Here is a 25,803-nt window from a genome sequence, read left to right as displayed (position 1 = left end):
AGGCTCACCAGACTCCAGTGATGCTGCAGTACATGATGAGGGCCCAGTATCAGTGCACACACCACCCTCTGGAAGTTAATGCTTAGTACAGTAAAGAGCAGAAATACAGTTTCCTCACAGCTTGGCTTGCTAGCACTGTATCATGGTTAGTGTGCCTTGTCTGAGTAGAACCTAAAGGAAAAACTAAAGGGTGTCTAAGGAAAAGCCTGTGGAAGCTTAACCCATTCAAGGCCATGTAGGTAGGTAGATGATGGCTGGCTGGCTGGAGGGAGGGATGGATGGATGGAGTGGTGATAGCTGGAGCATGGCAAGCTTTAGAGTAACTGTCATGCTTCTGGCTACAATAAAACTTTGAATACTCAAGTTCCATTGGCCAAAGTGGTCATGCTCTCAAATATCTGTGGGCACTAGGCAGGTCATCTAAACTAGGCAAAGGGGTTGAGATAGATGGTTATTATACATAAATTATTGTCTAACTCTTCCTGCAGGTGATTACTTTCCAGCCCCATTGCTATCACCTTAACTATACAGCTTGCTTTGGCCAGTGAAGGATGAGCAGATGCTCCAAGAGCTAGTGCATTTTTCTTCATGTTTTCTTTCCTCCTGCTTCAAGACCAGGGATGCTCCCCAAAGATCCTTCCTGGCCTGGTGCTGGAGTGAAGATGATGTGGAGCAAAGAGACACAGTTGCCCCAATGGACATGCAATGTGAGCAAGAAATAAACCCTCTAGTAAGTGACTGAGATTTGCCGTAACCCATGATTAACATACAAGTCTGGGAGAAGACATTAAGGGGTGTGGAGTACTAGGTAAGCATCTTCCCCTTCTAAAGAGTCTGCAAGTCTAGTCTGCCCAATTTCCAAGTTTTCAAAATGTTGGCAATTAATTCAATTTTGGTCACCAAGCATATCTGGTCTTCAACCTCTACCACTGGCTCTTGGCATTTGTAGAATAAACACATACCTGGATCACACTATATAAATTTATTGATGTGTGGGTTTTTTTAATTTTTTTTAAATTTTATTTATTTGGGGGGGGGGCCCCAGGGGGGGCGGGACAAAGAGATGGGGAGACAGAGAATCAGAAGCAGGCTCTGTGCTGAGAGCAGAGAGCCTGACGCAGGGCTCAAACTCACGAACCCTGAGGTCAGGACCTGAGCCAAAGTCTGACGCTTAACTGACTGAGCCACCCAGGCGCCCCTTGATGTGTGATTTTTAATTATATACTATAAAGTTGGTATACATATGCAAAAAAAATTAATTCCTGAGTCAGTGTGAAGGACTACCTAATTTCCCGCCTCAGTGCAGCTTGGTTGTGCTCTAAGTACCCTTTCAAGTGCTAACACTCTCATTAAGGGTCTATAGGAGTTATTTGGCTTTTTAACTTTCATTTTATTGCATATTAGTGAAGCAGTGATCTTCCTTTGTGCATCTGGGCCTACCGTGGCTCCTGCCTACCTCCAGAACCCCACCCCATCCATCTCACCCTTTCAGGATACCCCGGACCAGTGAGAAAGGCAGTCTGTGGACTGCTCTTAGTCTGAGAGTTCTCTGTTGGCTGCCGAATGGGATAAGAAACTGGGTCCAGAATATAAACCATGTTACTAAGCTTTACTTTAGTTCAGTTGACTTTTTTTTTTTTAACATATAGTGAGGCTTTTCTGAGAAGGAAATGGTGCACAGATTTACATTCCAGTGTAAGTTCCCTGTCACAGATCGATGCTCTGCATAGCATGACTGTGGCAAACTAGCTTTCTTTCTGTTCCTCAAAAGTGCCAAGTTCTTGGGGTTCCTGGGTGGCTCAGTTGGTTAAGCATCTGACTTTGACTCAGGTCTTGATCTCAAGGTTTGTGAGTTCAAGCCCTGCATGGAGCTCTGTGCTGACAGCTCAGAGCTTGGAGCCTGCTTCGGATTCTGTGTCTCCCTCTGTCTCTCTCTGCCCCTCCCCTGCTGGAGCTCTCTCTTTCTCTCTCTCAATAATAAATAAACATTTTTTTTTAAAAAAGTGCCAAGTTCTTCCTCATCTCCTTCCCATCCCATTTGTCCTCTGCCAGGGAGCATCTCATTTCAACCTCCAAATGTCCCCACCTCAGGCCTTTCCTGCACACCCTTTCTGACTCCCTGCTTATTCTGTCACACCACCATACATATTCTCTTTATAGCATTACCGCCACAATCATCCTTCTACCTTCTACCATCCTTCTACTATCCTGTATACCTGTTTATTGTCTGTATACAATCTCCAAGGCATCCCCCACAAGGCCTAGCACCAGCAGGCTCAAATATTTGTTGCCTAAATGAGGGATGGAGGGAAGCACAGACAAGGATGGCTTAGGACACATTACATACGTATCCGCGAGTGTCAAGGAAAAACAGCAACACCTTCTGTGACTCATTGTGAAGTATCAGAAGGACCTCAGCTTGCCTTTGAGGGTTGCTGTGCTTCCGCCCCCAGTAAGACTTGCCGAGCAGAGTTTTATAACTCACTCCCCCTCCGCAGCATGTTATGAGAGCTTTGTTACAGACTGTCAGGTATCATCATGGTGTTTTTCCGTCCTGTGCTGGGAACATGTGATAGGAAGGTTATTAAAGTCATCTGGGATGTGTCACAGCATCAGATCTTCAAATGACTCTTTGAATCACCCAGACACAGCACAGCCCATGTTAAACTGGTACTAGAAAAGTGAGCCATCTTCCTGATGAAACAAAAGTCTTGCTGGTAGAACAATGACAGAAAAGAGCTGCTCAGACAGCCCAAGTGACTACCTTGTATAATGGCTGCAACTCTTCCTATCCTGGTGGGCCCAACCTATAACTGGAATCTGAATTCTCCTTTGGCTTCACCAGGTTAAAAAATCAGATGCTTCAGGGCCTGATGCAAGGCATTCTAAGTGGTAGGGCCTGTGGAAAACCTGAGAGCACATGCCCGAACGAAAACCACAGCAGTCAGTTCTGACAAAATATTATAATGCAGGAATGCAGGCCCAGAATTGTCAGCACTTCTGAGTTTTTGCAGAGAAGCTGAAAAGCTCCATGAGAAGATGAATGTAGGCTATGGATACATAGGTGTATAGGGATCTATCAAATTCAACTCAAATGCTGTTTATGTAGCCCACGCTGTGTCCAAGTCACTGCCCTGGATATCTTTACATATCCTAGGTAGATCTCTTTATCAAAAATAAAAAAGAACAAGAGCTGAGATCCATGGACTCAAAAGTTTTGACCTTCTCGGAAAAGCAGAATACGTGCTTCAATAGAACATATGACAATGTGGGGAGTGCTGTGTATTAAATACGTAAACGTGTGCGAAGCAGTCACAGCCATGTATGTGTTGGCTACGATCATGATTGTTATGAGTGTTAGCGGTATCATTATGTTATCCTGACAAGCATAACCTCAGGATTACCCTGGACAGAGGGAACTGAGAAGGCCTGGTGGAAAGTCTTGCACATCTTAGGCCCTCAGCAAACACCGGCAGAATGAAGGACTGCATGGTGATGGAGCAGCATCAGAGCTGGGACTTGAGAAATGAGAGAGTTTCAACATGCCAAGAAAGGAGGCCTGGGCAAAAGGAACAAAGAGGCTAGGAGGATAAACACGTCCCCGAAGCATGGGCAAAGTTTGTTTTGGTCAGAACTTAAGGAGAAAGAATAGGAGGCGAGGGTGGAAGGAGAGACTCAGCACGGAGTGCCCTGACTGCTCCTCCAGACTCCATATGAATCACAGCAGGCACTTGTACTCATTGTAAAGCCTTCTCTGCACAGCCTGCTAGACAACATACGTGACGACTCAGTCAAAAGAGAGACCAGTTCTCAAGAACAGTACCAAATTTTCGATATTTAGGACCTGGAGAATGGTTTCTTGTGAATACACGCTTTTATATAATTGACATCATGCTGTACTAGTTACACAAGTTACTTAACCTTTATATTTCTTCATCTGGAAAATGGGGGTGATAGTTTTATCAACATATGAGATCATCCACATAAACCACTTCAAAAAGTATCTGACGGAGAGGAAAGTATTCTATAAACGTTCCCTACTTTTTATTATTTGTAGTGGTATATTATGCTGAGAGGTGAAAGAGGAAAATGCCTTGCTTGGGCCTCTGTGGTTTGTGAGCAGTGGTGTAGGTGGGAAGCCCATGACACAACCTCTCACATCTAAGATGCTACACGCTGCTCCAGAGACCAGGGGATGGACGCCCACTCTGGGAGTCTGCAGTCCGGCCCCACCCCCAGCAGCCCCCTTGCTCCCACCCTAGCCCCTGGACAGTTAGGCTTCCATCCCCAGCTCAGAGCCAAAAAGTGAGTCTCTTGCCAGGAAATCTGGCTCTGTCTCCACCTGCAGCCTGGCTCCCTCTAGTCAGTCACTGATGCCCTCTCTACATAGTCAATTCCAATCTCATTTTTGTTTCTCTAAATCCACTTCCTGTGCTCCAATGGAAAAGAGAAGTACTTTTTCTTGTTCACAGAGGAGTAAAATGTGTATGTGGGGTGAGGAGTAGAGGCTGAGTTATGGGAAACTTGGATCCAGAACCTATTTTTTATGACCTGGGCCCACAGTGATACCGACAGATTACAATGAAAAGGTTTGATTGTTTGATTTATCTACCTCTTCATCATCCAAAATAATGTCAAAATTCAAAACTTACCGAATCATAAATGAGAGTGAATGCCCTGCAAAATCAAATAGGATATTAGAATGGAGAGCTGCCTCTTCTGTGTACAGGCTGGGCAAAGCAGGAGCATACTGAGTAAAGGAGAGACCAGACCACACCAAAGACCTGTGATCCCAGCAGCAAAGACAGGGCCATGGGCAGGACTGGTGATGGGGGTTCTCATGAGGATGCTGGGAGGCTTTCTAAAGCAGTAACCTAGAAGCAAAGATGAGTTTGGCAACCACACAGCTGGAAATGGAGGGGAGTCAGGAAATTGGACTTAGGATTGCTATCAACTCCTTGTTGCTTGGGCCTATTTCTATTTTACCACTTTCAAATGTGGCAGCTTTCATTCTAGGGACGTCATAAGGCACCACTTGCCTCAGACATCAGTCCTTTACAAAGTACCTCATAACACAGGTTGTTTTTAATGGTTCTGCTATTAATAGTGAATGGTGCCTCTAATTCATCAGAAATAATGCAAAGTTTATTTGCTTTTCACAAGTGTCTATTATTTTGGCTAATGGACTAGGCCCTCATTTTCAGTGCTATGTGTCACCAACAGGAATAAGAAGGGACACTAGGCTCCAAAGACTTGTTTTCTTGTGATTTCTTTAAGTTTCCAAGTACTGCATGTTTTCCTTGTTTTTTGGGCTAAGTGTGTTTAAAAACAACAGAGTGATAAAATGTAAATACTGGTTAAAGAGAACTTGTCCTGTTGCCATAAAAGTCTCCTGCACAGCAAAGGAAACCATCAACAAAATAAGAAAGCAACCTATCAAATGGGAGAAGATATTTATAAATTATATATTTGATAATATCCAAATTATATAATATCCAAATATATATCCAAAATATATAAAGGGGTTAATATCCAAAATATATAAAGAGCTCATACCACTCAATAGCAAAAAACAAACAAACAAAACAAACAATCCAATTTAAAAATGGGCAGAGAATCTGAACATTTTTCCAAAGAAAACATACAGATGGGCAAACAGGTATGTGAAAAGGTGCTAAACATCACTCATCATCAGGAAAATGCAAATAAAAGCCAATGAGATATCACCTTACACCTCTTAGAATGGCTGTTATAAGAAAGACAACAAGTAACAAGTGTTGGCAAAGTAGACAAGGGAACCCTTGTACACTACTGGTAGGAATGTAAATGGTCACAGCCACTATGGAAAAGGATCCGGAGGTTCTTCAAAAAATTAAAGATAAAACTACCATGTGATCCAGCAATTCCACTGTTGGGTATTTATCTGAAGGAAATGAAAGTGCTAACTCAAAAAGATATCAGCACTCCCAGGTTCACTGCAGCATTATTTACAATAGCCACGATATAGAAGCAACCTAAGTGTCCATCAATGGATGAATGGATAAAGAAGATGTGGCATACATGTAAAATGGAATATTTTTCACCCATAAAAAAAGGGGGGAACACTGCTATTTGCAACAACGCGGATGGACCTTGTGGGCATATGCTAAGTGAAATAAGTCAGACCAAGGCAAATACCATATGATCTCACATATATGTGAAATCTAAATAAAAAGCAAACTCACAGAGAACAGACTGGTGGTTATCAAAGGTGGGGGATGGGAAAAATGGGTGAAGGTGGCCAAAAGGTACAAACTTCCAGTTATAGAATAAATAATTCCTCGGGATGTAGAGTACAGCATAAAGACTATACTTAATAACACTGAATTGTATATTTGGAAGTTGCTAAGAGAGTAGATCTTAGAAGTTTTCACTGTAAGGAAAAAAAATTTTGTGACCCTGTGGTGATAGATGTTAACTAGACTTACTGTGATCATTTCACAACATATACAAATATTAAATCATGTTGTACATCTGAAACTGGTATGTTATATGTCAACTGTATCTCAATTTATAAAATCATAATACATCAAGTAAAAGCAATATGGAGAAATAGAACAGAAACGGGCTTCTCAGTGTGACAGACTGGGTTCATATCATGAGTCTCTGTGATCTTGGGTGAATTATCTTTTCATATGTACATGGAATACTAACCCTACCTTAGAAGGATATTCAGGGATTCAAGGTAACGTATGTAAAAGTTCTTGTCCAGTAATGGTATTATTCTAATCACAGACAGAATTTTGACTAGGAATTAAATTATCATGACCCTGAAAGAGTCAGGGTGAACACTGTGCAGACAGTAAATGAATCATTTTATTTTTTTATTTTTTTAATATTTATTTTTGAGAGAGAGACAGAGCACATGCAGGGGAGGGGCAGAGAGAGAGGGAGACACAGAATCAGAAGCAGTCTCCAAACTGTCAGCACAGAGCCAGATGCAAGGTTCAAATTCACAAACCACGAAATCATGACCCAAGCTGAAGTTGGATGCTCAACCAACTGAACTACCCAGGTGTCCCACAAACGAATCATTTTAAAGGTTCCTTGTGCTGTGGCAGAAGGCAGCATTGCTGGATACTAACAAATGGAAGGGATATGTAAGGGACAGGGAACAAGTGGATTGCAAGTAAAAACATTCTTTGTCTTTAAATGTGCTCTGTTATAACTGTTCTGAAAACTCTTTGTACTAAAGATGTATGTTTCACACTGTTTGGGATAAATTAAAATGTTAAAAAGAAAGTAGAAAGAAAGAAAGAAAGAAAGAAAGAAAGGTCTTTTCATTCTTGACAAATGAAACTTTCCCACAGGGAGAAAAAAAGAAATTTGCTTTTGTTTTAGAAAATGCATAATGCTTAAGATATTTCATTATTAGTGCATTATCTTGACTTCCAAAAATGAGCTCTGTGGGCTGGTATTAAATCAGAAGTGGGTGGCTCAGTCGGTTGAACATCTGATTTGATTTCGGCTCACGTCATAATCTCATGGTTCATGAGATTGAGCCCCTTGTGCAGAGCCTGTGGGATTCTCTCTCCCTCCCTCTTTCTCTGCCCCTCCCCCCACTCATGTGCATTTGTGCTCTCTCTCTCTGTCTCAAAATAAATAAAATAAATATGCTTATTATTTATTAAATAAAAAATAAGTATGCTCATTGCTGGTACTGTAGGAAAAAAATGGTTTTAAGTACATTTATATTCCTTTATTTGTCTTAAATCCTAAACATCCTGTTGTCATGGAAATGCATTCCCTGAGCATCATTGATGAAGTGTGTTTGTATTCCATGTACAGAGATTTTCAGTATTTTTCACATTTGCCAATCTCATATAGAAGAAAGCTGATTATCCAGGATTCACATATGATATGAATATATGATATATGAAGCATCTGGCACAATTAATCCACTAGCTTGAATTGAAATGGAGCTTAAAGGAGGCATTGATAGCTACAGAATGACTAGGAGGAGGAGGAGGAGGAGAAAAAAGAATAAAACCAGTGAGTGAGGGGGACTTAGGTAAGAAGTGCCACAGAGAAGATGGCATATTTCTTCTCTGTGCTTTTCTAATGTCAATGAGGAAGTGTTACCAGTCAGGCTCCCTGGTTGAAAACAAAGGCATCTACCTGGCTAACTTGAGCACAAAAGAGTGTACTGAAAGAATGTCAAGCAGCTCACAGAATCATGGGAAAAGTTAAAGCTTTGGAAAGTAGGCACAAACCAAGAGAAACTGGGAGGCTGGAATTGGAGCTGGAGTCATGTCACAAGAGAAGCTTGGTGAAGGAGACCTTGCCAATGCCAGGGCTACTCAATGCCACCACTGTGCTTGCTTCTTCCTGACACTCACTCTAGACACAACCTTCTGGGTGGGATGGTCTGACAGGCTAAGCTGTGTTGTGTCTTAGCGGCCAGGGGCCAAAAGGATCCAATATTTTCAATTTCCACAATTGCAGGCAGAACCCCCACCTCCTACCAGCTTCTAACAGAAGGAGGCTTCAATGTTGGGAAGTCCCCTCAAAAGTACAAAGTTCCCCCACAAAAAATGTTCCTTTGTGTTTTTGGTTTATATACCCTTTCTACCTCCAGAGAAGACTTAAGGAAGCTAACAGTGAAAGGTATCAAAGAGTATATGAAAATAAAGGAAAGGAATCTAGAAGCTCTGGAACAAGGCTAGAAAGGCCTTAACAGATTGGGACAGAGGGATTCTAGAAGAATTAAGAAAAAAATGTATCCTATTATTTCTGTGACATTTTCCCTCACATTCTTCTTGCTCTGTTTTTCTCTCTCCTTCTCCCTATGAATTTTCTTTCATGCTCAGTAAGATGAAAAGGTATAAAAAGACACTTCCTGACTATAGGGCTTCTTAAACTTGTTCTTTTGTCTTTCTGGATCAGTTTTCTTGAGGTTTATACGTAAAGGACAATGAGTATACAATGTTGAAAATCCTGGGACAGTACTGGCCAAGATACTTTAGTACTTGGATTTTAGCAAAATCCTCTAAATCTCTCCAAGAAATGAGAGTGGTTGAATTAAGTGCTGTGGTGAGATGAACCTTAGCCTAAGTCATCAAAAAAAAAAAAAAACTATACTCCAGCCCAAGGTTTTGCCCCTTAGAAGTTAGGTGACCACAGGAAGTCCACCTAGCCTCCATCTTGGTACTCAATGCGGCTGGAGTGACAAAAGACCATACATGAAAGTTGAGGTGCCTCCAGACAACTGTATTCATCGATAGCTTATTACATGAAAGCATAGTGAAGAAGACACAAAGGTTACTACCCTCAAGAAGCTTATATACTAGTAGGTTATTTAAGGTTTGGACAGAAACTCAAATGACATCAGTGATCAGAAAAGACAAACTGTGAAGCAGCTGTTTTTGTATCAGTATTGAGTGGTGAAGCCTGGCTCCGTGCAAGTCCTACCCAAGGCATTAAGTCTGTGAAAGAAAGCAAGAGTGAAAAAGTGAAAGAGTGAAAGAAAGAAAGAAAGAAAGAAAGAAAGAAAGAAAGACATATAAATAAATATTTAAAATACAGAATACTGAATGTAATAAAGGGTGTACAAATTAATACAGAAAAGGAAAAGATTTGTTCAAACAGTGTGAGCTGTCCGAGTGTTGAAGAAAGTTTCCAAGAGAACATGATAACTAAAGAGGGTTTGAAAGACAAAAAGGAGACTCTGAGGCAAATAACTGGAGGAAGGGCAGCTAAGGCAGTGAATACCCCATGCAAAGATTGTAGGATTGAAACTTTCAGTTCATGGTGGGATCTATAAGATGTTTGGAGCAACGGAAACCCAGAGGGAAGCCAGAAAGAAAGGACACTAGAGAGAGAGTCTAGGGACAATCAGGGGAACACCTATAATCACCATCTACAGGCAAGTGGAGAACAATAGAAGGCGTCAAACAGGAAACTAGGGATCTGGAAGCAGTTGGGTGGATAGATTTGAGAAGCATAAAACTGCAAGCAAAGAGAGTTACCAGAAGAGATGGCCACATCACAGGTGACAGATGATGAGACCCTAAGTGAAGGGGCTGTGGAGATAGACACTAGATCTAAGGACAGTCAGGGAAGGAAGACCGAGAAAACTTAGTGGTTTAATAAATCGGTGAGGTAACCTAATGTTAAATGTTCTGCCCTTGAAAGATACCTGTAGGATCAGAGAAGTAGAAAGAGAACAAGGAGACCACAATGTCATGAAAGTCAACAGAAGAGACCATTTTATTTTATTTTTTAAATATAATTTGTTGTTAAATTGGCTAACATACAGTGTGTAAAGTGTGCTCTTGGTTTGGGGGGTAGATTCCTATGGTTCATCGCTTACATACAACACCTGGTGCTCATCCCAACAAGTGCCCTCCTCAATGTTCATCACCCATTTTCCCCTCTCCCCACCCCCATCAACTCTGTTTGTTCACTGTATTTAAGAGTCTCTTATGGTTTGCCTCCCTCCCTCTCTGTTTGTAACTACTTTTCCCCTTCCCTTCCCCCATGGTTTTCTGTTAAGTTTCTCAAGATCTGCATATGAGTGAAAACATATGATATCTAGGAGGAGACCATTTTACGTTTTTATTTTATTTTTGGGACAGAGAGAGACAGAGCATGAACGGGGGAGGGGCAGAGAGAGAGGGAGACACAGAATCGGAAACAGGCTCCAGGCTCTGAGCCATCAGCCCAGAGCCTGACGCGGGGCTCGAACTCACGGACCGCGAGATCGTGACCTGGCTGAAGTTGGACCCTTAACCGACTGCGCCACCCAGGCGCCCCAGGAGGAGACCATTTTAAATGGAAATGAATGTCACCAGTGTGAAACGTTATGGAAAAGTCAAGTAAGTTAGAGGCAGAAACATGTTTGTTTGACATTTGTAAGGCTTTTAGATGTTTTGGTAAAAGCAATGGAAGCAAATTTAGTGAATGGTAAGGGTTACCCTAAACAAGGAAATCTATCTCAGAAGAGGGTAGGTTATAGAGGCCATGAAGAAGAGGACCACTGGACCCACATGGTGATGCAGAAAGGGAGAGGTGGGAAGGCCTGACCTGATAACTCATGTTTTGCACCCAGACATACATTTCTCCTTCTTCTAGCTACAGCATATTGATTTTCCTTTAGGAACTAATCTTCTAACCCCCAGAATCTACATGATTGGGGATATAACCATGATATGGACACAAGTCTCAGGACTGGTAGAGGATTCCATTTCCTTGGCCACAGCAATGGATTCAGTGATGAGCCCATAACCCAAACCAGATCACAAACACACATTCTTTTGTTTGTTTTTCACATTTTTGGTTTGGTATATGAGCTGGTTTTCTGTTTTTTGTTGTTGGGAGGAGAATTTTGTGGAGCTTTGTTTTTATTTTGTTTTTTAGAGCTGCTGGGTCTTTTCCTCTGGAATAACTAAGCTTATAGGATCCATCCCTGGAGATGCTGGAGGCCACCAGCTGCAGAAGACCAGCCCTGGAACAAGGCCAACACAGAGGAGAACAGAACCAAAGGATGGAGAGGAGGGTAGAGGAGGAGAGAAGGGGGAAGGAGACTAGGTTCTAATGGTATCATTCAAGCACCTGAGGGCCGTCATACTCATATACTTTTCAATAAAATGAATAGATAGATCTTCTTTATTTATACTGCATCCATTTAAAGTGGTTTTCTATCTCTTTTATCACAAAAGCCTGGTCTGAAACAGCAGGGGTGGGGGTTGGGGTGTTAGAAGCAAGCCAGTGCATCCTTGCCTGAAGCCAGCTTTGATCACAGATCTCTAAGTTTGTCCCCCACCCACTCAGTCAACTAGTAGTTTAGGGGTCTTATCCTCTAACTCCCCCAGGGGACTGAGTCAGAGGAACCTATGAGGAAGCTTGTAGGATCTCAGCAGCTTGGGCCTGAGCCAGGGCCATACTGTAGCTGATGAATCAAGGTTTCTGGGGACCAGCTGTGAAAAAACAGACATACAGTACAATTCCTAGAATTTTTAGAGCAAGGACCCCTGACTGCTGCTATTCTGCAGAAACTAAGGACCAGACCACCATTTTCTGCCAAAGTAAGCCAACATCTAAAATGCAATCACTGTGAGAAAGAGAATCCTAAACACCTGCCACTCTGCATTTCAAGGAGATATTAGGGCTTCTTTGTACAGAAGTGCAGCATTCAACCCCAGGGGCACCAAACACATTGTAGTTATGTGAACAGCACCCCCTGGAATTACACCCCATTCAACCTGAGCAGCCATATGTAATGATCCCGGCAGATACTCACTAACTAGCTCATTAACATTAGCCTCCTGGGACCCCACAGTCCAAAAGTCTACCTCTGTGTAAACTACAGAGTGGGGTGAGAAGAAAGAAGTTATTTGCAACAGCTCAGACAGTAAGAACCTTTAGCATTTCAGATCTTCAGAAACGAGATGCTGAATTGTTCATGTGAAACCACCTTGTCCCAGGCCTCTGACCTAAGTGTGGGGCAGGGTTCGCAACCAAGGTTAACAGAATAGTCCACCCTAGTCTGAGCCCCTGTACATTGTCTTTCCCAAGGGGATTAAGTTGATCAAACACTGAACAAAACCACTGATCCTCAAGAAACCATCTGGATTTTTAGCAATCATGTTATTGAGTCCATTTTTAGTAAATAAAAATCAGGTAATTTAAGTGTGGAGCAGAGTCAGAGTTTGAGGCCTTATGTAAACCCTCTGGATTCCATGGTGCCCCTTTCTCTTCCAGATAGGGAACACACTGAAAATAAGTACAGACAGCCTACTCATATGTAAGTTCAGAATAGAATTGCCCAAAATCTTTGCAAGGCCTGTTACTGAGCCCACCTTTCATGATATGAATAGTGTGTCCAATGAGACCCAAATCCAGATCTTTGCTCGCCATCAACTCCATGTGGGAAGTACAGAGAAATTGTCTCTAGCTTCCCAAAGCAGAGTAGGGTCTCAAAGACCAAGTAATTGACCATAAACCTCTCTTCGAGCAGCATTCTGATAAGAGTGCTATGTTTCTTGCCCAGAGGGACTGAAAATCCATTTTTCTTATTTCTTCTGTGAAACTGCAAAATATTAAGAAATCATTTTCTCCCTAACTGTAACCTCCATAGACAGTATATTTGTAGTCAGGGGTACAATTGGATTGGAGCCTTTTTACTTTTCTTTTTCCAGTGAGAACCTCTGCTCACAGCTAATGATCTCCTTACCCCACGTGCATTTTTCTCAGTAACAGAAACATTCACCTTAGATGATCCAGCCCTTAAAAGCCTGTGCTGTGTGTCTCCAAAGAGGCACTGTTCCAAAATAAGAACTGCATTCACACTTGGCAGAGGACTTTGTCTTCTTTCACACTTAGTATGATGGGCTCTCCCAGTCCAACATCAAATATTCTGCTAGTTTACATTTGTGCAAATCACACAGAAAGATTTTTTGATTCCTTTCAGTATTTCAAAGGTAGTGATTATGACTAGGAGATCATAGTGAGAACCTCCCAAATATTAAGCCCCTAAAATGTGCTTTACAGACACTATCTTCAATCTTAGAATAACCTAGCAAGAGAGGTAGTAAGAGCCCCATACATAATTATTTGGTGTTGGATACAACACCAAATATTTGTTGTATCCAACACCAAATAATCCAACTGAGATATAAAGTCACATCTCCCTAGGTCTAAAGCCCAGGATCTTAGGCCATGCACCTACTCACTAGATCAGTTCAAGCACAGAAAAGACAGATATCCTTAGCTCGCAGAAAACTGGAATTTTATCAACGTGATGTCACACAAAGCATGGTTGCTACAGTGACTGATTTGGAGACCCTGATTGTGCCAACAGAGTGCTGATCATTAGATTTATGATGATCATGCATTAAGGGATTAGGCCTCGTTGGCTTGGTCAATAAGCCAGTGACACTATTCACAGCAAGGACAGAGAGGGAAGTGATGGCCTGTAACAGATCAACAGCACAGTAGCAAAAAGCAGATGACAATCTTCATGATGGAATCCAGGGTCTGAAGGCAGCCAAGTATATAATATTCAGACATAAAACATTAAGTTGAAGAGTAAAGCATCTAAGTGGAACACTTATGAGACTAAATATTTCCTGTCTAGTAATGAGAAGCAAGATTTAGACAGCCACAAGTACCCACCAATGACAAAGCACCTTCCAGAAACTGCACTGATGATCCTATCAATGTCACCACACGTATGTAGAAGATAACAAATAATAAGAAATCTTCCACACCTCTAGTTCCAACAAGTTACCAGCAATTCACCAAAAATATCTGAATGGTTACAGTTCTCATAAAACTTTTAATGTAGTGCTCCAAGATAATTAGGTAGACAGAATATGGATTAATATTAATAGACAGAATTGTATTATGTTATACAATAGACAGTTTAGTTAAAAGTATATTCAAGTGTAATTTGGAGAAAAACTAGACTAATCCTGGGATTCTCTGGATTTTAGTTTTAAAAAATTCATATAGATTTTGGAATACAAAACACCTGTGTCTGATTCTAAATCTGAGCTTCAAAATACTAATATTCCAGAAATACAGGTGTCCTAAAATAAAACTAAAACTAAATCTTATTTTTATAAAACCACAGCTGATTTGACCATCACATAAAAGACAAGGTCATGATGAAATAATAAATCTTCTATTTTTGAAAGAGAGAGAAATAAATTATATTTATATACAAATACTTTTAAATACTTTTAAAATACTTTTAAAAACCATAGGGAAAATGTAGTCTAATCAGTGAGATGCATAGCCCTGTAATGAGGTGAGGAGTTGGGTGGTCAGGGAATATGTGAACACTCTGCAGTATTCAGTGTGTTTGTGCACAAGTGCAGTTGCTGAGAAGAGACAGAAGCAGCTCACCACAGGATTCTCAGAGGAGTATGTGACCCAAACAGGGATTAAGACAGAGTGTAGTGAAGTCTCAGAAAAACTGAAAACCTTGTCAATGATTGGAAGCTATCACCATCACTGATTGGAGCCTAAAATAAGAACTTGCTAAAATATAGGTACAAAATCTCTGAAACTCAAAACTCAGAAGAATAAAGGACCCTTCTGGAGTGATAAAAGAGCTGACTCTGTGGCCTTCAGTAGCATCCAGAGAGCCAATAGTCCATCAGGTCATTGTTCCTCTCTATCCGCCTACAAAGGACAAAGCCCAAAATGTGTAAGGGATTTGCTTTGTTTTTCCAACCACAGGGCCCTAGCAGTTCACAGCAGCTGGAGTCAGTCCAAGCAACGTGCTGGAAGGGGATGGGCCTTGTATTTCATTTTTATAGACCAAATGGCTTCTCAATAATTTATCATCTGTGTGATGGAGAAAAGTACCAATAAAATGTGTTGTAAATCTCCACCTTCTTCCAGGATCAAGGAAATAACTTAAAGAAAGCTAAAAGAAAAATGACAACACAGTTTTCTGAGCTAAAAAATGCATGTTTTCTCAAATCAGATGCTGCCCCTATTTCTTGAACTAAATGTCTTTGAAGATGTTGAATTTGAAAAGTAGGGGGAAATGAGTCAGTTGGAGGGGGGTGTAGAAGAATTGTGCATATTTGGGTAGCCTTTTGAGTGAAATCTCCCTAAAATAGAGTCTGATAAGAGTCCCCTGTGAAACATTTTACCTGCTATTTTCTGTTAACATGCAGATCTGCATCTTTGTATTGTTTGAACCCCTCATCCCAGAAATGGTTCTTTATAGATGAAGGAAAATAAATCATGCACCTGAAGAGGAGGACGGGGTTGACATTAAAAAGGGCTATAAGGAATAAAATTCAAAATAATAATAAGGAACAGAATAAGAATGTTTAAAATTTTTTAATGTTTATTCATTTTGAGAGAGAGAGCGCATGAGTGGGGGGAGGGGCAGAGAGAGAGGGAGACACAGAATCTGAAGTAGACTCCAAGCTCTGAGTGGTCAGCCCAGAGCCCAATGCCGGGCTTGAACCCACGAACTGCAAGATCATGACCTGAACTTCATGAAGTTGGAGGCTTAACTGACTGAGCCACCCATGCACCCCCAGAATAAGAATGTTTAAAAGAAATAAGACATATCACTGGATGGATTTCACCAGAATCCACCTGTGGGATTATTCCTATTTATACATTTGTGGCATTTTGCCCCTAAAAATATATTTGCACTGTAAGATTTTTTCCTTTTTCAGCAAAATTTTGTGGCACTGTGCTCTCTCTGATGCATCATCAGCAGTTACCTTGAAAGGTTAGTGTAGCTCTCGCCTCTGAGCAGTTTCCACAGTCACTGCTCCCTATAAGTATAGGAACCCTTAAGAATGCCAGCCTGCACTGAACAACCAGACTGGAAACCGATTCCCTTTCTTATCTTGTCAATGTCCTAGCCAAGCCCAATGCACACAGGTGGCTATTACATAGTCACAGAAAAGCAACAGCAGCTAACATTTATATAAAGCTTACCATGTCCCAGGCACTGTTCTAAGCACTCCTGAAAACTTTATGTAGCAGGTACTATTATTACCCCCATGTTATGGATGAGGAAATTGAGACATGAGAGCTTTAGTAACTTAACTAAGGCCACACAGTTAGTAAGCAGTGTAACTATGATTTAACTCAAATAACAACCCAAATGGGGTACAGATCATTTTTCCTACTTTTTGGACAAGGACTATGAGCCTCAAAGAGGTCAAGTGACTAACCTAAATTCACACAATTAATAAAAGCAGCAAAATCAGAATCAAACCCAGGCTCCTTCCTGATGCCTGTTTGCAAGCTTCTAACACAACTTCAGTCGCATTTAAATACTGTACAAAACTTCTTACTTTGGTTGTTTTTGACTTAGAGGAAATCAAAGACCATTCTTTCAGACAGAAAATAAGGGATCTAGAAATAAAGCTCCCAGGAAATAAAAATGTTCTCTATATTTCTTGCTCTCCCCATATGTGAAAGATTAATAAAGAAGGGTAGTGTGCTTAATTGCTTCAAACTTTACTGGCAAGAGGAAACAAGTTTAAAGAGTTGTACACACTCAAAATATCAATAGCACAGAAAAGGAGATGAAAATGCATATCAGTGTCCTGTCAAGAACAAAGGAATTTCAGCTTACTTCACTTAAATTCAGTTAAGGATGAGATACATTGGCTCTTTATTTCTAATAAATGAACTATTTACCTTGGCAAACATCAGAGTTGAACTTGCTTTCCGAAGCACAATGTCATTTGTAAAAAATGCACTCATCCTTGCATAATAAGGACACTTGCACTGACTTCAAGTGTTTATAATCTTAGAGAGAAAGCAAAATGGTTTTGGCAGAATGGTTTTTAGGCTTAGAGTTAGATAAACCAGGGCTTAGACAAAGAACTTGCTCTTGGCAGTTCTTTGTGAAGCAGCCAAATTTTGCTGTCAGCACCTCTGCAGCTTACCGACCTCCCCTGCCTCCAGGTGTATTCTTAGGACTTACATACTGTTCCAGGGGTGTTCACCACCAGACACACCCCACCACTGTTAACACTGCCTCCATGCAAAGTCTGATGTGGCTCTCTCTTTCTGGCACAAGAAAGACCCACTTTTCTTCCTTAAATAGAGAGAATGCAAGGGCATATTTTTGAGAGGGGAGAGGTGTGACTTGAAAGAATATAAGATATTGCTAAATGTCTCCCCAATACTCATTCACTCTTTCTATATTTTTGTAATATCATTTCCCTGCCCATGTAGAGATTGCATAGCACAACATCCCTTCCACCTAGCCTTGACCACAGGACTGACCTAAGTACTGGCCAATAGAATGTAAGCAGGGGTGACGCATGCAACTCTTTAAAACTCCCTGTCTTAAAAGTGAGTCCCCTGGTCTCTACTCCCTTTTCCCCCTTCCATGGGGGCGGATAAACCAGTTTCAAATATCTGGAGGAGGGTAAAACCCAAGGAATGGTGGAACAACAAAACAGAAGGAACCCAGGTCCCTGGATGTCCTCAAGGAACAAAACTTCCTATAAACCCAGGACCATCTGCCTACCATCATATTACTGTGAGAGAGAAGTAAACTTTAATTCTGACAGAGCCTCTGTTATTTTGACTCTGTATGGTGGTCAAACCAACATCCTAAGTAGTATGGGCAAGAAGAGAAAGGAAAAGACTTGTATCAGACAAAATACACTTTAAAACAAAGACTAACGTACTCACTTTGGCAGCACATATACTAAAATTGGAATGACACAGAGAAGATTAGCACGGCCCCTGCACAAGGATGACATGCAAACTCATGGAACTTCCATATTTTTCCAGACTTCAAGCTGTATTACAAAGCTGTAATGATCATGACAGTATGGTACTAGAACAAAAACAGACACTCAGATCAATGGAACAGAATAGAGAACCCACAAATGGACCCACAAAAGTATGGCCAACTCATCTTTGATAAAGCAGGAAAGAATACCCAATGGAATGAAGACAGTCTCTTCAGCAAGTGGTGCTGGAAAAACTGGACAGTGACATGCACAAAAATGAACCTGGACCCCTTCCTTACACCATACACAAAAATAAACTCAAAATGGATGAAAGATCTAAATGTAAGACAGGAAGCCATCAAAATCCTTGAGGAGAAAGCAGGCAAAAACCTCTTTGATCTTGGCTGCAGCAACTTCTTACTCAACACGTCTCCAGAGACAAGGGAAACAAAAGCAAAAATGAGCTTTTGGGAACTCATTATAATAAAAAGCTTCTGCATAGCAAAGGAGACAATCAGCAAAACTAAAAGGCAACTGACAGAATGGGAGAAGATATTTACAAACAACATATCAGATAAAGGGTTACTATCCAAAATCTATAAAGAACTTACCAAACTCAACACCCAAAAAACAAATAATCCAGTGAAGAAATGGGCAAAAGGCATGAATAGACACTTCTCCAAAGAAGACATCCAGATGACCAACTGACACATGAAAAAATGCTCAACATCACTCATCAACTGGGAAATACAAATCAAAACCACAATGCGATACTACCTCACACCTGTAACAATAACAATTCAGGCAGCAACAGACGTTGGAAAGGTTGCAGAGAAAGGATCTCTTTTGCACTGCTTGTGGGAATGCAAACTGGTGCAGTCACTCTGGAAAACAGTATGGAGGTTCCTCAAAAAATTAAAAATAGAACTACCCTATGACCCAGCAATTGCACTACTAGGTGTTTATCCAAGGAATATACAGGTGTGCTGTTTCAAAGGGGCACATGCACCCCAATGTTTATAGCAGCACTATCAACAATAGCCAAAGTATGGAAAGAGCCCAAATGTCCATTGATGGGTGAATGGATAAAGAAGATGTAGTATATATATATACAATGGAGTATTACTCAGCAATCAAAAAGAATGAAACCTTGCCATTTGCAACTACGTGGATGGAACTGGAGGGTATTATGCTAAGTGAAATTAGTCAGTCAGAGACAGACAAATATCATATGACTTCACTCATATGAGGACTTTAAGAGACAAAACAGATGAACATACAGGAAGGGAAGCAAAAATAATATAAAAACAGGGAGGGGGACAAAACAGAAGAGACTCTTAAATATGGAGAACAAACAGAGTGTTTCTGGAGGGGTTGTGGGAGGGAGGATGGAATAAATGGGTAAGGGCATTAAGGAATCTACTCCTGAAATCATTGTTGTACTATATGCTAACTAACTTGGATGTAAATTTAAAAAATAAGTGAAATAAAAATACAAGAAAAACACACAGAGACTAAAACAAGAGATAAAGAGGGGAACTATGATAAAGGGGACAATCCAACAATAAGATATAACGATTGTAAATATTTATACATCCAACATACGAACAACTAAATACATAAAACAGTTAATGACAAACATACAGGAATTAATCAATAATAATGCAATAATAGTAGAAGACTTTAACACCCTATGTACATCCATGGATGATCATCGAAACATAAAATAAACAAGGAAACAATGGCTTTGAATAACACACTACAAAAGATGAATTTAACAAATATATTCAGAACTTTCTATCCTAAAACAGAATACACATTCTTTCCATGTGCACATAGAACACTCCACAAGAGCTCACATATTAGGCCACAAAACAAGTCTCAACAAATTCAAAGGGATCAGAGTCATGCCATGCACTTTTTCTGACCACAATGCCACGATACTAGAATTAAATCACAAGAAAAAATATGGAAAGACCACAAATACATGGAGGTTAAATAACATACAAAAAACACTGAATGGGTCAATCAAAAAACCAAAGAAAAAATCAAAAAGTACATGAAAACAAAGGAGAATGAAAACACAACCTTTCAAAACCTCTGCAATACAGCAAAAGCAGTTCTAAGAGGCAAGTTTATAGCAATAAACGCCTACCTAAAGAAGTAAGAAAAATCTCAAATACAACCTGACCTTACACCTAAAGGAGCTAGAAAAATACAACAAACAAAACTAAAATCAGCAGAAGGAAGGAAATAATAAAGATTAGAGCAGAAATTAATGATATAGAAAAAAACAAACAAAAAACAATAGAACAAATCAATGAAACCAGGAGCTGATCCCTTGAAAAAAAAAATCAATAAGATTTATAAACCTCTAGCCAAATTTATCAAGAAAAAAGGAGAAAGACTCAAATTAATAAAATCACAAATGAGAGAGCAGAAACAACAAACACCACAGGAAAACAACCAATTATAAGAAAACATTACAAAAAACTATATGCCAACAAATTGGACAACTAGAAGTATTGGATAAATTTCTAGAAACATGTAACCTACCAAAACTGAAACAAGAAGAAATAGAAATTTTGAACAGACTGATTATCAGCAAGGAAATTGAAACAGTCATCAAAAAACTCCAAACAAAAGTTCAGGACCAGATGCCATCACAGGCAAATTTTACCAAACATCTCAGAAGAGTTAATACCTATTCTTCTCAAACTATTCCAAAAAATAGGAAAGGAAGGAAAACTTCCAAATTCATTCTATGAGACCAGCATTACCTTGATACCAAAACCAAATAAAGACACCACAAAAAGAGAAGACTACAGGCCAATATCTCTGATGAACATAGATGCAAAAATTCTCAATGAAATACTAGCACACCGAATCTAATAATACATTTAAAAAATCATTCACCAAAATCAAGTGGAATTTATTCCTGGGTTGAAAAGATGGTTCAATATTCGCAATCAATGTGATATCACATTAATCAGAGAAATATTAAGAACCATATGATCATTTCTTTTTTTTTGAGAATTTATTTATTCTATTATATTTTATTTATTTTTTATTTTAGAGAGAAAACACATGTGGGAGAGATGGGCAGAAGGAGAGAGAAAGAGAATCTTCAGCAGGCTCCATGTTCAGTGCAAAGCCTTATGCAGGGCTCGATCCCATGACCCTAGGATCATAACCTGAGCTGAACTCAAGATTCAGACACTGAATTGACTGAGCCACCCAGGCGCCCCAAATCATATGATCATTTCAATAGACATAGAAAAAGCATTTTACAAAGTACAACATCCTAGGACGGCTGGGACTCCCTCTCTGTCTGTCCCTCCCCTGCTGGTACTCTCTCTCAATAAAAATAAATAAACTTAAAAAAAAAAAAAAGGTACTGGGGCGCCTGGGTGGCGCAGTCGGTTAAGCGTCCGACTTCAGCCAGGTCACGATCTCACGGACCGTGAGTTCGAGCCCCGCGTCGGGCTCTGGGCTGATGGCTCGGAGCCTGGAGCCTGTTTCCGATTCTGTGTCTCCCTCTCTCTGCCCCTCCCCCGTTCATGCTCTGTCTCTCTCTGTCCCAAAAATAATAAATAAACGTTAAAAAAAAAAAAACTTAAAAAAAAAAAAGGTACAACATCCTTTCATGATAAAAACCCTCAACAAAGTAGGTTTAGAGGGAACATTCCTCAACATAATAAAGGCCATATATGAAAACCCCACAAGCTAACATCATCTTCAATGGGGAAAACCTGAGAATCTTTCCCCTAAGGTCAGGAATAAACAAGGATGTTCACTCTCACCACTTTTATTCAACATAGTACTGGAAGTCCTAGCCACATTAATCAGACAACAAAAAGAAATAAAAAGCATCCAAATTGATAAGAAAGAAGTAAAACTTTCACTATTTACAGATGACATGATACTATGTATAGAAAACCTGACAGACTCCACCAGAACACTACTAGAACTGATAAAAGAATTCAGTAAAATTGCAGGATACAAAATCAACACACAGAACCTGTTGCATTTCTATACACCAGTAATGAAGGAGTAGAAAGAGAAATTAAAAAAAAAAATCTCATTTACAACTGCACCCAAAATAGTAAGATATCTAGGAATAAACCTCACTAAAAAGGTAAAAGATCTGTACTCTGAAAACTATAAAACACTGATGAAAGAAGTTGAAGAGCACACAAAGAAATGGAAAGATATTTCATGCTCAAGGATTGGAAGAACAAATATCAATAAAATGTCTATACTACCCAAAGAAATCTACACATTTTATTTTTTTCTTTCAAATTATCTATTCTTGTTTGTGAGGATTTTCTCCATTTTTAGCTGAAATTAAAGTGTTTCTACTCACAAAATGAGAATAATTTGTCTCTAATCCATAAAACAATTCCTTTTCCTAACCGAAATGAAGATAAGTAAATAGATCTTATTTTAGTTTATGGAAAGCATTTAACTCCATATAGCTTACAGGGGAAATGGGCATATTTGAAAACAGCCACAAGGACCAAAGTAGAACATGGGATGGTAATGAGCAGAGTCACAGAACCTACTGAAGAGGTGTGTAGGGCCGGTCTCACTGGAACCTGTAAAGCCACATTCTTATATACTGATCTAGATTTCAGATTGCTCCTTTGGCAGATGTCCTTTTTCTTCAAGGCACAAGGAACTGCCACTTCGGACTGAGCCCAGCATTTCAAAATTGGAAATTCTTGGTGACAATACATCAATAAATCCAGGTTATTGACTGCAATAAAGGTTTTTCCATCTTTACTACATGGTCGATGATAGCAATAGTGCACAGGTGAAAAAGCTTGGCAACAATACACTGTGAGTCTTGTCTGGCATATATTAGAACTTTAGATTTTTTGGACTACTAATTGGGAGCTCCTATATTAAAATTTTCTGAAACCAGCATTGCCTCTGTTATGTTTCTCTGTCATAATGAAGCTAACTCATATGGATCCACAAAAAGTCCAGGATGTACTGTTTAATTAAGAGTTGGCAGGTCCATCAGTCCTCAACAATTTCTCCAAATTTCACTGTTATTAAAAGGTCTCTATGGGACCCATCTTTCAAAACTTATTCAAAATAATTTCAGAGCAAGAGTCCTTATGCCAGGGTCAGTGGTAGATAGCAGTGTAGGCCGTGGCTGGTATGCCGGTGAGCCCAGCCACCTCCCAGAGGAACAGCCAGGCCACTGCCCGGACGCCCATAGCCCTGTCAGCCAGGACACTAGAGAATGTGCTTCCTAGAGGAGCACACAAAGAAACACAGGTGGAGGAGAGAGCACACGCAGCATGGTGCTCCTAGAGCATGCTACTGGCAAGTTAGTGACCCTGATGGAAGGCTTGCTGATGCACGCCTGAGGTCCTCCTAGTCCCTTGGTCCCTCCAGCTCTGGCCAACAGGAAAGTTCTGGCAGGTGGAGGCAGCAGACTCAGCCACCCTGTTTGCTCCCCCACCATCCCTTGCAATCTACACATTTTTCAAATGTTTATTTATTTTTGAAAGAGAGAGAGACAGAGCATGAGCAGGGGAGGAACACAGAGAAAGGGAGACACAGAATCAGAAGCAGGCTGCAGGCTCTGAGCTGACAGCACAGGGCCCCACATGGGGCTCAAACTCACCAGCCACGAGATTATGACCTTAGCCTAAGTCAGTGGCTTAACAACTGAGCCACCTAGGCGCCCCACAATCTACACATTTAATGCAATCCCTATCAAAATACCAACAGCATTTTTCATAGAACTAAAACAAACAATCCTACAATTTGCATGGAATCACAAAAGACTTCCAAAATAGCCAAAGCAATCTTGAAAAAGAAAAAGCAAAGCTGGAGGCATCACAATTCTGGATTTCAATTTATATTACAAAGCTGTAGTAATCAAAACAGTATGATACTGGCACAAAAATAGACACACAGATCAATGGAACAGAAGAGATGATCCAGAAATAAACCCACCACTATATGGTCAATTAATCTTCAACAAAGCAAGAAAGAATGTCCAATGGGAAAAGGACAGTCTCTTCAAGAAATGATGCCGGGAAAGCCAGAGAGCTACATGCAGAAGAATGAAATTGGACCACTTTCTTAAACCAAACACAAAAATAAATTCAAAATGGATGAACTAAATGTGAGACCTGAAACCATAAAAATCCTAGAAGAGAGCACAGGCAGTAATTTTTCTGACATCAGCCATAGCAACTTGTTCAGACAGGTCCCCTGAGGCAAGGGAAACAAAAGCAAAAATAACTATTAGGACTACATCAAAATAAAAAGTTTCTGCACAGCAAAGAAAACAATCAACAAAACTAAAAGGCAACCTATGGAATGGGAGAAGATATTTGCAAATGACATATCAGATAAAGGGTTAGTATCAAAACATATGAAGAACTTATATGACTGAACACCCCCCAAAATAATAATAATCCTATTAAAAATGAACAGAAGACTTGGACGGACATTCCTCCAAAGAAGACGCACAGATAGCCAACAGATGCATGAAAAGATGCTCAACATCACTCATCATCTGCGAAATGCAAAACAAAACCACAATGAGATATCACATCATACCTGTCAGAGCTAACATCAAGCACGTAAGAAACAAGTGTTGACAAGGATATGGACTAATAGGAACCCTCATGCACTGTTGGTGGGAAAGCAAACTGTTGCAGCCACTGTGGAAGACATTATAGAGGTTCCTCAAAACATTAAAAATAGAACCACCATATGATCCAGTAATTCCACTACTGGGTATTTACCCAAAGAATATGAAAACATTAATCAAAAATATATACATACCTCAATGTTTATTGCAGCATTATTTACAATAGCCAAATTATGGAAGGAGGCCAAGTATTCACTGATGGATGAATGGATAAAGAGGATGTGGTATGGGGCGCCTGGTTGGCTTAGTTGGTAGAGTGTGCAACTCTTGATCTCAGATAGTGGTAAGCAAAATAAGTCAGTCAAAGAAAGACAAATACCACATGATTTTACTCTTATGTAGAATTTAAGAAACAAAACAAATGAGCAAAGGGGGAAAAAAAGAGAGAAAAAGGCAAACCAAGAAACAGACTCTTAGCTATAGAGAACAAACTAATGATTACCAGAGGAGAGCTGGGTAGGGGGATGGGTGAAATAGATGATGGGGACTGAGAGACATTTATCTTGGGGTGCTTGGGTGGCTCAGTTGGTTAAGCACCTGACTCTTGGTTTTAGCTCATGTCATGATCTCACAGTTCTTAAGTTGAAACCCTGCATCAGGCTCTGCACTAGTGGTGCTTTGGATCCTCATGTGCTCTCTCTCTCTGCCCCTCCCCTGCTCATTCCGTCTCTCTCTCTCTCTTGCCCTCTCTCTCTCTCTCTCAAAACAAATTAAAAAAAAAATTAAGAAAAGAGTCACTGGGGTACTTGAGTGGCTTAGTCGGACTCTTGATCTCAACTGAGGTCATGATCTCACAGTGAGTTTAAGCCCTCCATCGGGCTCTGTGCTGGCAGCACGGAGCCTACCTGGGAGAGCCTGTCTTGGTAAGTACTGAGTAACCTATGGAATTGTTAAATCACTATA

General features: G+C 40.3%; 1 non-coding gene and 1 pseudogene across 1 annotated transcript; one reads left to right on the top strand and one right to left on the bottom strand.

Annotated features, from left to right (window-relative positions):
• The first annotated feature begins 18,166 nt into the window (after positions 1 to 18,166).
• On the top strand, positions 18,167 to 18,272 carry LOC121037614 (U6 spliceosomal RNA). The gene has a single exon (XR_005793876.1). It is a non-coding gene; the product is annotated as a U6 spliceosomal RNA (small nuclear RNA).
• Positions 18,273 to 22,669: 4,397 nt separating this feature from the next.
• On the bottom strand, positions 22,670 to 23,697 carry LOC121036631 (phosphatidylinositol-glycan biosynthesis class X protein-like; annotated as a pseudogene).
• Positions 23,698 to 25,803: the final 2,106 nt, after the last annotated feature.

The sequence above is a fragment of the Herpailurus yagouaroundi genome, unplaced genomic scaffold (genome assembly GCF_014898765.1).
Source record: "Herpailurus yagouaroundi ecotype Mexico unplaced genomic scaffold, PumYag 163, whole genome shotgun sequence".
In the NCBI taxonomy this organism is placed as follows: domain Eukaryota; kingdom Metazoa; phylum Chordata; class Mammalia; order Carnivora; family Felidae; genus Herpailurus; species Herpailurus yagouaroundi.
This window is presented reverse-complemented; position numbering and strand designations above follow the sequence as displayed.